This window comes from Dromiciops gliroides, chromosome 6, assembly GCF_019393635.1.
Source record: "Dromiciops gliroides isolate mDroGli1 chromosome 6, mDroGli1.pri, whole genome shotgun sequence".
NCBI lineage: Eukaryota > Metazoa > Chordata > Mammalia > Microbiotheria > Microbiotheriidae > Dromiciops > Dromiciops gliroides.
This window is the reverse complement of record NC_057866.1, coordinates 47,154,723-47,170,657: the sequence shown is the minus strand read 5'-3', so window position 1 is coordinate 47,170,657 and position 15,935 is coordinate 47,154,723.

The window sequence follows — 15,935 nt, the reverse complement described above, 5'->3', positions numbered from 1 at the left end:
TGGTTTAGCCCATCAGCCAAGAAGGTTTTACCACCAAGAATGTGGTCACTGAGCAGGCTACAGCTTCTTGGAGACACAGTGAGAGCTGGGTGAAGGTTGATCTGATCAACAGCTCCAAAAAAAGGCTTTGCAAACCTTCCCACTAAAGGTGCTAGTCCTGCCATGAACACCCCAAGAACATTGGCTCTAGAGTCAGAGAACCTCCAAATTCCACCTCTGACACTTACTACCTGGGTAATCTTAAACAACGAACAAACGCCTTGGTCTTCAGTTTTCTCAACCATAAGATGAGGCGTTTGGGATGGATAGCCTCTGATGTGCTTTCTTTCCAGCTCTAAGTCTATGATCCAATAGGCTAGAGACAGTTCTTGCTCGAACATTCTATATGTTCTAGATTCTAAGGTCATTTCTAACTCAAGCAATCTGTGTACCATGGCTTTCTGAACATAAAGCTAAGGAATGATCACCCTGAGGAAGGGCAAGTAGATGAAGACTTCTTTGGAGTCCAGTGAGTATGTAAGGGAGAGACTGATCTATTGGCAAAGGAGAAAATAATAGTGTTTCAGGTTAACATGCAGCAAGCACTATATTTATTATTGTAGACAATGAAGATGATGGCAATTGTGGCTAGTCAAATTCCTCTAGCAGTCCTAATCTGCTTTTTTTTAGTGGTAGATTTTTTAAATGACCATGTGTTTTTTCATCATGTAGGATGCATGTCTCTCCAAGGCAAGATTTCTTAAGCTTATTTTGTGTTATGGATCTCTTTTGCAATCTGAGGAAATCTATGGATTCCTTGTAAAAATGTTTGTTGCTTACATATATAATTGAGAGAAATGCTAATTTTCAGCTAGAGGCTAATAAAGATAAAGATATACTTTTTTTCCTTTTCCTAGTTCACAGATCCAGGAAGTCTATCCATGGAATTCTTGGGGGTCCATGTACCCCAGCCCAAGAACTGATGCTCTAAGACATAGATAATGTCTGTGACTTCTCCATATCCCATAGCTTGCCCCTAGCAAAGGCCCCTCCATATATAGTAACATTTATTTCATTATTCCAGGTGTTGTTAATAAGAGGAAGCAGGATACAGCTGAAAGTATGCTAATGCTGAATCCAAAGTTCCTGGTATTCAAATTCCACCTTTGATGTCTGCAACCTCTGTGACCTCGGGAAAGTGACTCCTTAGACTTCAGCTTCTTTATCTGAAAAACGATGGAGTTGTTCTAGATGCTCTGTGGGGTCCCTTGCAGCTGTACATCTATGATTGATCATTTTGTATCTAAGTATACAACAAATGTGACTTAATGAGGACACTGGAAGAGAATATCCCAAGCAAAGTAATAGGTGTTAGCAATGAGTGAGCTACATTGTGTGGATGTTAACAAAATGGGTCTGACTGCAGTGGAGGATGGGACATAAAAACAAAAAAAAACAACCAAATAAATAAATAAATAAATAAACATTTAGTCATTGTCTTCAAGTATTCGGAGCCTTTAGTTTAGGAAAGACGGGATAATCGGTGGAGTGTGCAGAAAGCAGCAACCACCGTGATAAAGGCCTTTCGTTCAAGCCATTGAAGGATCAAGGGAAGAAGTGGTGGTATTAGCCTTGAGTAGGAGAAAACTGGGAAAAGGGTGGGGGAGGGAAAGATGGCAGTCCACACATATTTGAAGGTTTCAAGGACAAAGGATGAGGTTCATTCTGCTTGGCCCCAATAGTTGAATTGGGAGCAATGCGGAGAAGACACAAAGGAAGAAATTTAAACTTGAGGTCAGGATTAAAAAAAAAAATAACTACCTAACAATAAGAACTATCAAAAAGCAGAACTGGCTGCCTCAAGAAGTAATAGGTTGCTTCACCTAATAGGTCTTCATCCAAAGGTGAACGGCCACTGGATGGGTATGCTGGCCTCTGAGCTCCCTTCAAACTCTGAAATTGTGTGATTTCTTTCATGTCCGTTCTTCAGATGAGGAATTTGGGCCTCAGAAAGAGGAAGTGACTTGCTAGTCATGTGGTTAGTGAGCATTAGATCTGGCTATTGAACAGGGTCTTGTTTGCCCCATGGCTTAGACGCTTTCCATATCAACCAACTGACTCTTGAGGTGTTTTCAGCTTACCTTCTTTTGGATGAGAGATCTGGAGACTCGCTTGGAGCACAGCTTTGCTGATTATAAGAGTTTGGAAGATGATTGCCTTCCTGTGACCATACTTCTACATGTCATGGCAGAACAAGGGGCAGCTAGGTGACCCTGGACATGAAGTTAGGGAAGTTTGTTGTTGTTGATATTGAGTTGTTCAGTCATGTCCAGCTCTTCGTGATCCCATGGATTTTTCCACTTTTTTTTTTTAATTTTTGGCAAAGTTTCCATCTCCAGTTTCTCCATTTCACAGATGAGGAGCTGAGGCAAATAGAGTTAAGCATCTTGCCCATGGTCACAAAGCCAGTAAGTATCAGAGGCCAGGTTTGAACCCAGATCTTACTGACTCCAGGGCAGGCTCTATGCACTGCACCACCTAGTTGCCCTGAAAGTTATGGAGGGCCTACATTCAAATCCTGCTTTGGACACTTGCTAGCTGAATGATCCTTGGCAAATCACTTCACCTATGTATGCCTCAGTTTCCTCTTCTGGATAATAATAATAATTCTGGATAATAATAGCCCCTACCTGAGTTCAGACACTTATTAGCTGTTTGGCCATGGAAAAGCTATTTAACCACTCTCTGCCTCAGTTTCCTTAACTGTAAAATGGGTAAAAATAATACTTACCTCCCAGGTAAGATAAGCAGCCAATCAGATGATATTTGTAAATACCTTTGCAAACCCTAAGTCATTAAAAATGTTACTCTCATTAACAAGTCCTGCACTTGAAACCACAGAATCGGGAAATCTATATCTGGAAGGAACATTAGAAATCCACTCACCTGAACCTTTCATTTTACAGATGAGGAAACTGAGGCCCAGAGAGGAAGGGATTCATCTCAAGCCACTCAAGTAATCAGAAACAGAGGCAGGATTCAAAACCAGATGCTCTGCTTCCAAAACTAACATTCTTTCCACTGGCCATGCTGCCTGCTTATGGTGCACACTGCCTCCTGGGCATTTTTTTTTTTCTTTCACTGGAGCTTGCAGTTTTATGCTTGGCAAAGCTGACTCTAGCACGGGGGCCCCAGGCATGGAGAAAACATATCTCATCCCAGTTAAAAATAGAAGGGCAGTTCAGTTACCTTGATGGGGGGAAATAAAGGGCAGTACTTTGGGCATAAATGGGAAACCAGCCCAGCTCTATCGTTCAAGGTATAGCCTATAAATAGTCAAGAAGGCTGCAAAATGACGATACAGTCCAAACCTAATAAACCGCGTTAGAGTATAAGTATTTTTACGAGTGGAGAAGACCTGGGCATTTGTAGCTACACCTCATATTCCAGAATTGTTGGAATCACCCAGAGGTCTCATAGACCCAGTATGTGCTCATTGATGAAAAAAAAAAAAAAGCTAGTGATTGAAAAAATATCATTAGATTCAGGAATGTCACCCTGAGCCAGGAGGTGGTGTGTCTGTAATTCCTGAAGGACAGTGGCTATTTGAAAGTTCATTAATGCCCATAAAAATTAGAATGCAGTTCATGAAGCCAGGAATGCTACAAAAACACAGCATATTCTTCTGGGACTAGAATGAAATTCTTCATTCAATCATTCTTCTGATTTCTTCTGGGAAATCAGGAGGCAGCATTGTGGGGAACGTATAGAATTTGAATTAGAAACCTACCTCCTTTTCCTTGTTATGCTGCCCATGTGACTTTTATTTCTGTCACTAACATGGGATACTATTGAATTGTAGATAGTATATTTGGCTTAAAATCAGAAAGACCAGGGTTCAAATTCTGCTTTTGACACTCAATAGCTGTGTGACCCTGGGCAAGTTATTTTATTCCCCCAAGAATTAGTTTCTTTATCTCTAAGATGGGAATCATAATACCTGGCTTAATGGTTGTCATGAGGTTCAAATGAGATAATCTATATGGAAGGCTTTACAAATATATAAATGAGGAGGTTGTTGTTGTAGTTGTTATTTGCAGTTTTTATTGTTGGCAACTTCTGTAACCTCAATAATGTGAATTTAATTCAGTTCCCCAACTCTTTATTTGCTGTCCACTAAGTGCACGAGGCAACTATGAGAAATTTGGCTTGGCTGAGCTGATGGCAATACAGCCTTGAGTTCAGGAAAATCTGAGTTCGAATACTACCTTTGACCCATACTGGCAATGTGACCATCCAGAAGTTACTAAAGCTCCCTCAGGCCACTCTCAAGGACTATACTAAACTACATTTAAGTTGCTGAACTGTATTGGTGAAAGACATTTCCATACTGGGCATTCCCATCAAAAGGATCATGTGTACATATTTTTAAAAATTAGAATAAAAACAAAAACAAATGAACAGGGAGCTGTGTTGGGTATTGTGGATATACAAATCAGATTGAAACAGACTGTGTTTTCTTTCACCTAATATCTACAAATATAAAATGAAAAAATGATTGTCTCACTACATTTAAGATGGCTTCTGGTTTAACAAGGCCACATAGCTACAGTGTTGACTACTTGGGGAATGACAGTTATAGAAAGAACTGTTAGAGATTCTTAATACATCCTTAAGGGAGTTAGTAAAATCAAGTTCTAAAATAGCAAGGGCTCTGATATTTCCCAGAAAGGAAGTAATCCATTTAATACAATCCATTCCAATCCAATGTAGAAAATGCATATTAAACAACTTCTATGTGTCAGAGAGGCAATGTGTATAATGGTTAGAGAGCCAGCCTTGGGGTCAGAAAGGAATGAGTTTAAACTCTGCTTCAAATGCTTCCTGGCTGTTTAACCAAGAGTAAATCACCTGATCTCTCAGTGCCCCTAGACAAGTCTGTAACATGAACTAATGTGCATCAGAATAAAGAGTTCCCATTGCTGATGAAATCACTGGTCTTCTCATTTATTCAAAAAGTAATGTGGGGGCAGCTAGGTGGCACAGTGGATAGAGCACTGGCCTTGGAGTTGGGAGTACCTGAGTTCAAATCCAGCCTCAGACACTTAACACTTACTAGCTGTGTGACCCTGGGCAAGTCACTTAACCCCAATTGCCTCACTAAAAAAAAAAAAAAAGTAATGTGCATAAAGGTGGAGTATGTGATACAAAGATTGACTTCTTCTGCTGTTAAAGAAAGAGAAAACATGCTGCTGAGACTTCATTTCCTTCTAAGATGCTTCCTCACTAAAATACACTGTTAACTTGCTGCTAAGATTCAGACCTTGGCCCTCTGATTCCAACAAACCTTGTCTGCCTCTCTAAAAAAGTTCCAAATTTAGTGGGCAAAGGTAACTTTTGGTGAGGCTCCAGTTCCCTGCATGGGTGTCTTCCTCCTTTCCCGCCCATCCCACACTACTTCAACATCATAAATCCAGCACAGAGGTATTGTCCTAACCTCCATAAGCTCTTCCCTAGGATCCTTCCTTCCCATGAACATGATTCATTTGCATTTTATATTGCTGCATCCCTGTGACAAAGTGTGACCCAGCTACCCAATAAGGCATGCACCAATGCTGCTTGTCAACTTGTGCTTCTCTCCAGCAGCAACCTGGCCAAAGTTGGAGGATCATAGAATATAGAACTGGAAAGGCCCAGTTTAGAGTTATCTAGTCCAACATCCTCATTTAGCTGACTGACCTCAGAGACTGAAAGCGACCTGCCCAAATAGGGAGTAGAACCAGGATTCGAAGCTAGTAACTTCGATTTCAAAAGAAGTACTTCTTCCAGGTCATCATGTTACCTCCCAGAATATTTCACTTCAAATTACTATATCCATTTAGAACCAAGAACAAAGGGCTTAGCTATATCTCATTCTTTACTAATGAAGTTGGACTTTGCTACTAAATGTAAGGGAACAAGAAGGTCAAAAGGTTCCTTCAGTAATTTAGCTGGGATCTGAGCTATTCATAAGGTTGCTGTGAGACTACTGAGGGGCATTGTGCAGTGGCAAGAATAATGAATCTGAAGCCAGAAGATCTGGGTTCAAATCCTTCCTTGGTGGCTTACTTTCCTCTATGACTATGAGGAAGTCACTTAAAATCCCTGAGCCTCAGTTTCCTCTTCTGTAAGATGAGATTTAAAGATATGTTTGTAAGGTTGATGAAACTTGAAAATTATTAGTGCCATTCAACATAGTTTTGAAATCCTTTCTCATGCCATTTGGAGAGTAGAGAGTATGTGTTGGTGTCTCTGAGCTCTCCTTCACTGGATCATGTATGCAGGCTTGGATAAAATCATCTAATATAAACATTATAGTATATTCAGAGGACTTTCTTTTAAACTTTCAAAGCCTTTTGGTATTAATCTTTGATCCTCTAAATCCTGGGATTTTGGTAGGACACATATCATCATTTCCATTTGGCAGGTGAGGAAATAGAGGTACAAGTAGTTTAAGACACTTAGGATCCAAGGATTAAGGATTCGAGCTAGAAGGGACCTGGGAGATTACCTAGCCAAACTCCCTCATTTTTCAGATCTCAAGCTCATAGACTGAGAGAGTTAGAAGGGACCTTAGCAATCGCCCTCCCTCCTTCCTCCTCCCTCCTCTCTCCTTCCTCTGCATTTTACAGAGGAGGAAACAGGCTGAGAGAGGTTGAGTTGTCCAGAGTCTCACAGGCATCAAGCCATGCCTTCCTTACTGCAAGTGTAACACACTTACCCACTGTGCTACCTCACTGCTCAGATTCAACTCTATGCCTTCTGATTCCAGCATACTTTGCTGCCTCTCTGCAAAAGTTCCAGATTTAGTAGGCAAAGGTAATCTGGGGTGAGTTTCTTTATGGCATGTCTTCCTCCTTGCCCACCCAAGCCACACCACACCAGCTGCATAAATCCAGCACCAAGGCATCGTCCCAACCACCATAATCCCTTCCCTAGTGTTAAGGCTAAAATTCTAGCTAGTCTGTCTAAAATATCTAATGAGTGGTTGCCAATAAATTATAAGCTTTAGCAAGAGTTAGGCTTTTAAGCATTTATTAAGGAGAATAAGAATTTGGTAAAGAGAGAGAGAAAGGCCTATATTCATCTATCTATTAAAGGGAGAGTGCATTTCTAGCTCCGCTCTCCACCAGAGTCCACAGGAAAGAGCAAGAGTCAGAGCGCCAGGCTCCCCCTTCTTCCTCCCACCAGCAAATGTCACTTCCTGATGCCAAAGAAAAGATGCGTGGTCTTGCCCTCAAAGACCTTCACCTCATGGGAGGAGCTCTTCTACAGTAAGTCTCCAGCAGGTAGCATCATTCCAATTGTTACAGTCCCTGCTTTGTTTCTTTGAGAAACGGGGCATCCTTCCTTCTCGTTAATGTGGATCTGTTTGTCTTGAGCCCCATTTCCTCATGGGCCTTCTCTGTTGATGAGAAGATGTGGTAAATTCCTCTTAATGAATTAGTGTTACCTTTCTTGGGTCAAATCAAGTCAACAAGCATTTGTTAAGAACTGACTATATGCCAGGCATTATGGCAAGTGCTGGAAATACAAAGAAAGGACCAAAACCATCCCTGCTCTTGAGGAGCTCATAGTATAATGAGGAAGACAACATCCAAACAGCTATGCACAGAGATATATCCATGGTGAGATAATATCAGAGAGAAAAAACTAAGATTAAGGAGGACTAAAAAGGGCTTTGTGGTAGGTAGTACTTTTAGCTGAGATTTGGAGGAAGCCAAGAAAGCCTGGAGTTGGAGATGAGGAGGAAGGAAGAGTGTCCAGGCATGGAGAGTAGCCAATGAAAAGCTTGGGGGGTGGAGGGGTCAGGACATGGAGTGTCTTGTGCTAGGAATAGCAAAGATACCACTACCACTAGGTCAGTTTTCATTTTTAAAGGGATCTTGCAGTACCCTGTGAAAAAAGAAAACATCTAATGGTTTAATGTTACAGACTATAGCATGACAGTGAGATATTTTGGAATTCTGTTTTGTTTTGTTTGTAGGACAGTATACACCCTTTTTAAATTACACCACATGGATGGGGAAAGCCTAAGGTGGGCTCTTGATGCTAATGTTCATAGTATTCTCTGGAGGAAAAAAAAAACAACTATTGTGCTTCCTTCTTTTCCCTATGTGATAGGCTACAGAGGAAAAGGAATGTTCAAAAGCTGTACCTGAAACTCTTATTCAGAAAGACCCACAGCCTTGAAAATCTCTTCATAGCCTTAGGTGAGGATGCATGTGGCTTTGAAGTTGTTTGTTAAACCTCAGGCCTACTCTTGCCAAGTTGTTTATTTCTTTTTTCCCCTGAAAAAAATTGGCAGTAAATGTATGACGCCCATGACTAACCTTAAGTAAGGTCTGCTGGAATAATGGAGAGTACAAAACTAAGGGGGGGTGGGGGGGAAAGGAGTGTTATGGGGGGGCAATCATACAGGTCCTGGGTTATGCTACGGGCACCATATTGGAAGATGCATATATTTGTAAGAGTATAAGGAACAAGTAAAGGCTAAGGATGAACCAAAAGGAGCATTCTATTAAAGGGGAAAAGGAAGTATGAAGGAAATGCAGCAATGACATGCAAAATATATTTGCCATCTCTGAGCATAGTGCTACAAGATGGTCAGCCTGGTGTGGTGAAAGAGCCCTCTATGGGGAGCCCAGAGAGTTGGAATGAAGTTATGGCTGTGCCACAAATGACCTTGTTGACTATCAGCAAATGGAAAATAAGCATTGTGAAGGAAAATTTCATAAGTGGTTACAGAACTGATTAAAATTCAGTGTTCCACACCAGATGTGAGAGTGTTCAAATGATGAGTCAAAATACAAATTAGTAGACACTAATGTTTCTCATAACATTAGAAAATAAAATAAAACTCAATCCACCTACGTTAAATACTGATTAAAGGAATTCTTTCTAATTGTCATTGTTTCCTTCCATTCTTTCCTCACCACTACTCCACCCAACTGGGCACCACCTAACCCCAGGATTGGTTTTCCTCTCTTTTTATATGATGCTTCTGTGGCAGATGACATGGTACCGACTGCATAGAGCTCTGGAATCTGACAAAGAGTTTGGCCTAAGTATCCACATGGAAAAAAGCCCAAGTGTATGAAGAATATCTCTAGTTTAGATAATGGTATGCAGCTATAGCAGGGCGCCAGCTGTCTATATTCTGTAGCTTGGATGAACACTATGGATGGACAATGGACTGGAGCCAGTTGAGTAAAAGGAGAAGTGCAAACTGGATCACATTTGGGAAACTGGGGGGCTTTTAAGACTCCTAAGCATATCCCATAAACAAAATCCTTTGTTTGTTTTTTAACCTCAAAGTTCTTCTAAATGATGCTAAGTAGCTACAGGAATGCCATAGTCTTTGAATAACTAAAGACTGAATTGACTCAACAAACAATGGAGAGCTCAGTAGTGGCCAAGGCATAGTATCAAAAAAGATTTATGCAGGAGAAGCAATGTAAAAGATACTATCAGAGAAATGAATGTCTGGAAGAAGGGAAGAAGTAGGATAGTCTAGTTGGGAGACTAAAGGATGGATAGTTCAGGTGGATCCCATTGGTATCCAAGCAATGTCTAGAAACCTAGAGAAAGGCTTCAGGCCAAATTGTGTATGGGGGTGGAAGAGTGGATAGGAGATAGAAAGTGTGGAAGTTTTAGAAGATTTATGGGAGGACATGGACAAGTTCTACACAGGATTGGGAAAGCTAAGTGGCATGGTGGATAGATAGAGCATTGGCTCTGGAGTTAGGAGGACCTGAATTCAAATCTGACCTCAGACACTTACTAGCTATGTGATCCTGGGCAAGTCATTTAACCCTGATTGCCTAAAAAAGGGGGAAAAAAGATCTACATAGGATGAAAAGGTATAGGTAGGTTGTATGGATTGGAAGCAGCTGAGTGGCACAGTCCATAGACCACTAGGCCTAGAGTCAGCTCAAATTTGACCCCAGACACTTAATAGCTGTGTGAATCTTGGACAAGTCACTTAACTTAGGTTTGTTTCCATTTCTTCAACTGTGAAATGGAGAGGAGAATCAGGTGCGATAGTATTTGTAAAAGGCTTGGCACACAGTAGATGCTGCTAGCTATTTTTATTGTTGTTATTGTTATCATTTGGAGTTCTATGCCATTGGAAGGAACACCACGTCAACAAGACTGCATATCCATAGAAGTTTCAAAATATGCATAAAGGTATATTCAGAATATATTTAATTTTTATTATAAACTTTTAAAATGTGATTTCCAAAATGTTGCCAGAAAATAGAGAACCTAGTAATTAATGATGATAGCTCACCTTTGCATAACATTTGCCATTTTGCAACTTGCTTTACATGTATTGTCCAATTTGATTGATCTTACAGGTCAGGGATTATTTCAGAGCAGACATTGATTGATTGAGTGATTGATTGATTGATTGATTGGATAGCTGATCTTCACAAGAACCCTATCAGCTGGTGGTACTATTATTTCCATTTTACAGCTAAGGAAACTGAGGCTCAGAGAAATTTCATATCATTGTAGATTTAAAGTTAGAGAGAGCTTAGAAGCCAATTAGCATAATATTCTTATTTTATAGATGAAAGATTTGAGACTCAGACAAGTTTGATATGATTATAGATTTGGAGTTTTAAGGGACCTCAAACGGCTTCATTTTATAAATGAGAAAGGTGAGGCTTCAGAAGATTAATTCCTTTACCCAAGTTCACCCAGGTAGTAAGCAACAAAAGTGAGATTTGAGCCCAAGTCTAACTCCAGATTCAATGTTCCTTTTGCTGTACCATGTTTTTTAAGTGTCTTTTGAGGGCTCATACAGCTAGAGGAACCTCTGATGTGAGATCGGGACTCAGGGCTTCCTGACTAAATGTCAACGTACTGTCTACTCTGTCAAACCGTCTACATCTGGCGCAATAATCCCCCAAATTATGAAAAAACAAAACAAAACAATTCGTGTTCATTTGTCAGACATAGGAACCTGGAGTCCCAGAATTACAGAATTTTAGAATTGCAATGTACCTCAAAGACCATCTTATCTGGCTCATACCACCCCCCAAAAGGATCCCCACCATAATATACCCAACAAGTAGTCATTTAGTTTCTGTTTCAAGACCTTGGAGGAGGGAGAACCCATTCCTTTCAAGGCAGCCCATCCCACTCTTGGAAATCTCTAATCCTTAGGAAGTTGTTCTTGACATCAGGCATACATCTGCTTCTTTGTGGCTTCCCCCCTTTCCTTATGATTCTTTCATCTGGGTCCAAACACAACAAGTGTGATCTCTCTTCCACACAACAAGCCTTCAAATGTTTGAAGTCAGCCAAGTTGTCCCCCTGGGTCTTCTCTTCTCCAGAGTAAATACCTCAAATCCTTTAGTCATCACATGAGAAATAGACTCCTGGATGCCCTTCACCACCCCCAATGCTCTAACTGGGACACTCTCCAGATTATCAATGTCCTAAATAAAGTACAGCACCCAGAACTGAACACAATACTCAATATGCTGTCTAATAGGGTTGAGTATTCAGGGAAGGGCAACGAGGTAGCACAGTAGATGAGTGCCAGGCTTGGTATCAAGAAGACTCCACTCCCTGAGTTCAAATCTGATCTCAGACACTTACTAGCTGTGTGACTCTGGAAAAGTCACTTCACCCTGTTTGCCTCAGTTTCCTCATCTATAAAATGAGCTGGAGAAGGACATGGCAAACCAATCCAGTATCTCTGTCAAGAAATCCCCAAATGGGATCACAAAGAGTTAGACATGACTGAAAAACAACTAAATGACAACAAATGAGGGAATGGTCCCTCCTTATTCCAGGAAGCTATGTCTCCCTAAATTCAGCTGCTTTGTCACATTGTTTACTCATATTGAGCTTGGAGCCCACCAAAGCCCACAAATCTCTTTTAGAGGATGGCTACCTAATAAGGCTGCATTTTGTATTTGTGAAGTTAATTTTCTTTGTGTGTGTTTGTGTGTGTGTGTGTGTGTGTGTGTTTATGAGGCAATAAGGGTTAAGTGACTTGCCCAGGGTCACACAGCTAGTAAGTGTCAAGTGTTTGAGGTAAAATTTGAACTCAGGTCCTCCTGAATCCAGGGCTGGTGCTTTATCCACTGTGCCACCTAGCTGCCCCCTAAAGTTAATTTTCTTAACCCAAATGAGAGACTTTGCACTTATTACTTTTCATCTTATTAAGATTTAGCCCAAAGCTCCAGTCTTTCAAGATGCTTTTGGATTCTATCATCTAGCATGCTACCTATCCTTCTCAGTTTTCTGTTATCTGCAGATTTGATGAACATATCATACATAACTTTATTTGAGCCATTGATAAAAATCTTAAACAGCATTTGTCCAAAGCACAGATCTCTGGGATACTCTGCTGGAGGCCTCCTGTCAGGATATCACTGAACCCAGAATCCAGCTAATCACACAATCGCTTTGCTCACGTCTCTTCATCTCTTTTAACAAGAATAGTGTGAGGTACTTCATGAAAGACTTTGCTAAAATCTAGGAAAATAACAATTCCCTGTCAAAAACAGAAATGAAGTTTCTCCATATAAGGAAAGAATTTTCTTAGCACTGAGTTGTAGTGTTAAATTTAGGATAAGAAGGCCTGGGCTTGACTATGTAGTAATTGAAAGAATTCCAGATCTTGAAGCAAAAGAGCTAAGTTTGACTCTTAGTTCTATGGTGTGCTACCTTTAGGCCTCAGGCAAATCACTGAAAAGCTCTACATTCTGTCAATCTCTTTTCTGACAATGACTAGTTGGAGATACACTAGTGAATAATTTACCCTCTGTGGACCCCAGTTTTATTATCTTTCAAAGATGGATTGATAACCCTTGCAATACCTGATTTATTGTGAGAAAATTCTTTTGTCACTTGGGGGCTATTTTGACGACCCTAATGTACCACAAAATGTGAACTGTTTGCTATGGATGGTACTAGATGTCCTCTTAAGTTATTTCTGACCTTGATATTCTATGATACTATGAAAGCAAGGGAGTAATCTTTAACTATTAGAAGGCACTGCTGACCATTACCCTATCCTATTTCCAGTATGATCTAGATACTACAAAACCTTGCACTTATATTGACCTTTATGTGATTCACTGAATAAGAGAGAGAGAGAGAGAGAGAGAGAGAGAGAGAGAGAGAGAGAGAGAGAGAGAAGTGAGAGAAGGAGGGAGAGACTGTGCTCTTTCCTATTTATTTTGATATGTGTACCACTCGCAATTTTCTCCTTTCCCCATCTTTTAAAGTTTAAAGCCCTCCTCCTTTTATTAGATATGCAAGACACATAGTAACGTATTCTTATTGGTCTTTGTCTGGTTCACTTCATTCTTGGCCAGGAGGCTGTCACACCTATGTTCTAAACCATGATCAAGAATTCCAAATCTCATTCTCAGATAATCATCTTTTTTTTTTTTTTACTTTTATTTTGTTTTATTTTTTTGCAATCTAACAAATCTCTCCAAAGTAGACAGCAAACCTCTACAGTCTAGGAATTAGCAAACTTTGCCAATGTTACTCTAAATTCAGCCCCTTATTCATCTACAGCTATAATCTAAGATATCTGAATACCATCTTATCCTTGCCATCTCCTGGGATTGGACTATTTCATCAAGCAGTTGACACATAACTGAGGGATAGGGTTATGGACTCAAGAGTAGTATAGGTTCAGAGGTAACAAATATTCTATCTGCTCACCTCCTTTTCTCTATCTTTGAAACCTCCATGGTCATCAATCCCTTGGCTACTGTGATTCATCATATTAACCTCCCTCCACATTCTGACTCTTCCATCTTTATGTTTTTTATTTTAGTTTTAAAATCCCAACAGGTAGGGCATAGAAACAACTGCTGTTATAAATATATATTGATATTGTCATGGAAAGAATGTTGAACTTGAAATCACAGGATATGAGTTCAAATCCCAGGTCTGCAACTTACAACCTGTATGATCTTAAGCAAGTCACTTTGTCCTTTCTGGAACTCAGTTTCCTTATCTGTAAAACAAGAGTGTTGCACTAGATGATCTCTTATTTTCAACTCCAGATCTATGATCCTATGAAGAAATGAATGTCTTAAGCACCATTTCATTATTTCTCTTGTCATTCCAGAAAGCTTCATTACATTTCATTTAAAATTACAACAGGAAAGCATAGCATACCCTAAATGATAAGGCATAACAGAAATGGCATTTTACTAAGAGTCAGAAAAACTCCCATTAACTTGAAATGCAACTTTGGGCAAGTCACTTAGTTTTTGATAGACTTTTGTTTCCTCATCTACAAAGTGAGAGGATTTTGTTAAATAATCTCTCAGGTCCCTTTAAACTCTAACATTCTATACCCTGCTCTATTTCACCAAACCACTGAGGGTAGAACTGAAATGGAAGAATTGCAATACCTTCCTTTTAAGCCACATCACATGCTAAATTCACCAAATTTTTTCCTGATTTTTCATTATTTGACTAAATGATTTTTTTTCTGGTTTACTATCCTTCAGGGCATGAGGTGAAAGGTAGACATGTCTCATTTCTTTGCTATTTGGAAAAAATGTCTATTTATCAGAAGTAGATTGACTCAGATTCAACTCAGTATGGAGCAGCAGCAGTAGAAAAAATACTGGATCTGTAATTAGGAGACCTTGGTTCATGTCATAGTTTTACACTGCTTAAATATGAGCAAAGCACTTAAATCTCTGGTTCGTAGCCTCTTCATCTGCAAAATGAGGATAGTAATAGCACCTATCCCTCAGGGCAGCTGTGAGTATTAAATTATATAAACCTTTTTGGAAGCCTTAAAGTGTTATGTAAACACTGAGTATTCTTATTCTTCTTGTTATTACATCTTGAGTCAATTTTAGATAACTGTAGGTACCAAAACCCCAAAATGTCAGACCTAGTAAAGAAGCAAGCTGGTTGGATCTAAGGGAAATGAAAAATAATAAAGGTGATGAACTAGTAAGAACAAGATTCTCTTGTATTTTGTTAGATATGTCAATAAATTAAATAAGTGGGTGAATGAATGAATGAAAATTGTCAGATCAGCTATTTATCACAATCCACATGAAGGATTCTTAAACTTTTTCATCTCAGGACTGCTTTACACTCCTAAAAATTATTGAGGACTTCAAAGAACTTTTGTTTATGTATTATGTATGTTTATCTGTTTTGTATCTGAAAGTTTTTTATCTCATATCTGTGTATATTATGTCTAAAATTATGACATCTATTGTATTTATTGTATCTGAAATGAAAACATACATCTTTTAAAATATTTATTAACAATATGACAAATTCATCATATAAATGTATGAATGTTAACATAATTAACACATTCTATGAAAAATTATTATATTTTCCAAAACAAAACAATTTAGTGAGAGGGGTAATATTGTTTTACATATTTCTACAAATCTCCTTAACATCTGACTTGAGAGAAGATAGCTGGATTCTAATAACTACATCCTGCATTCAATCTGTTGTTATGTATTATTTTGAAGTATTTGAAGAAAAGCTAGCCTGACAGATGTGTAGTTGAAAAATGGAGGAGTATGTTAACAGGTAAATAGCACCTTAGTGTTGTTATAAAAAATAGTTTTGACCTCATAGACACCCTGAAAGAATCTTGGGGATCCCAGGTATCCTCAGATGGAACTTTGAGAAAAATCGGCCTATATATTAGCAAACATGAGAAAGAAAGATGAAAAAAATCAACCTATCATCTGGTTCTTGGTGTTGCATAACCAGAACATGGCACATGATAGAATAAAAATGACCATTGAGCTTGGAGTCAGTAAGACCTGGCTCTCACACTTTCCAGCTGTGTGACTGAGCCTCATTTTCTTCATCTGTAATACATGGATGAAGTTGGTGTAATATTTGTGTCATAGGAAAACAATGTATACAACTTAAAATGC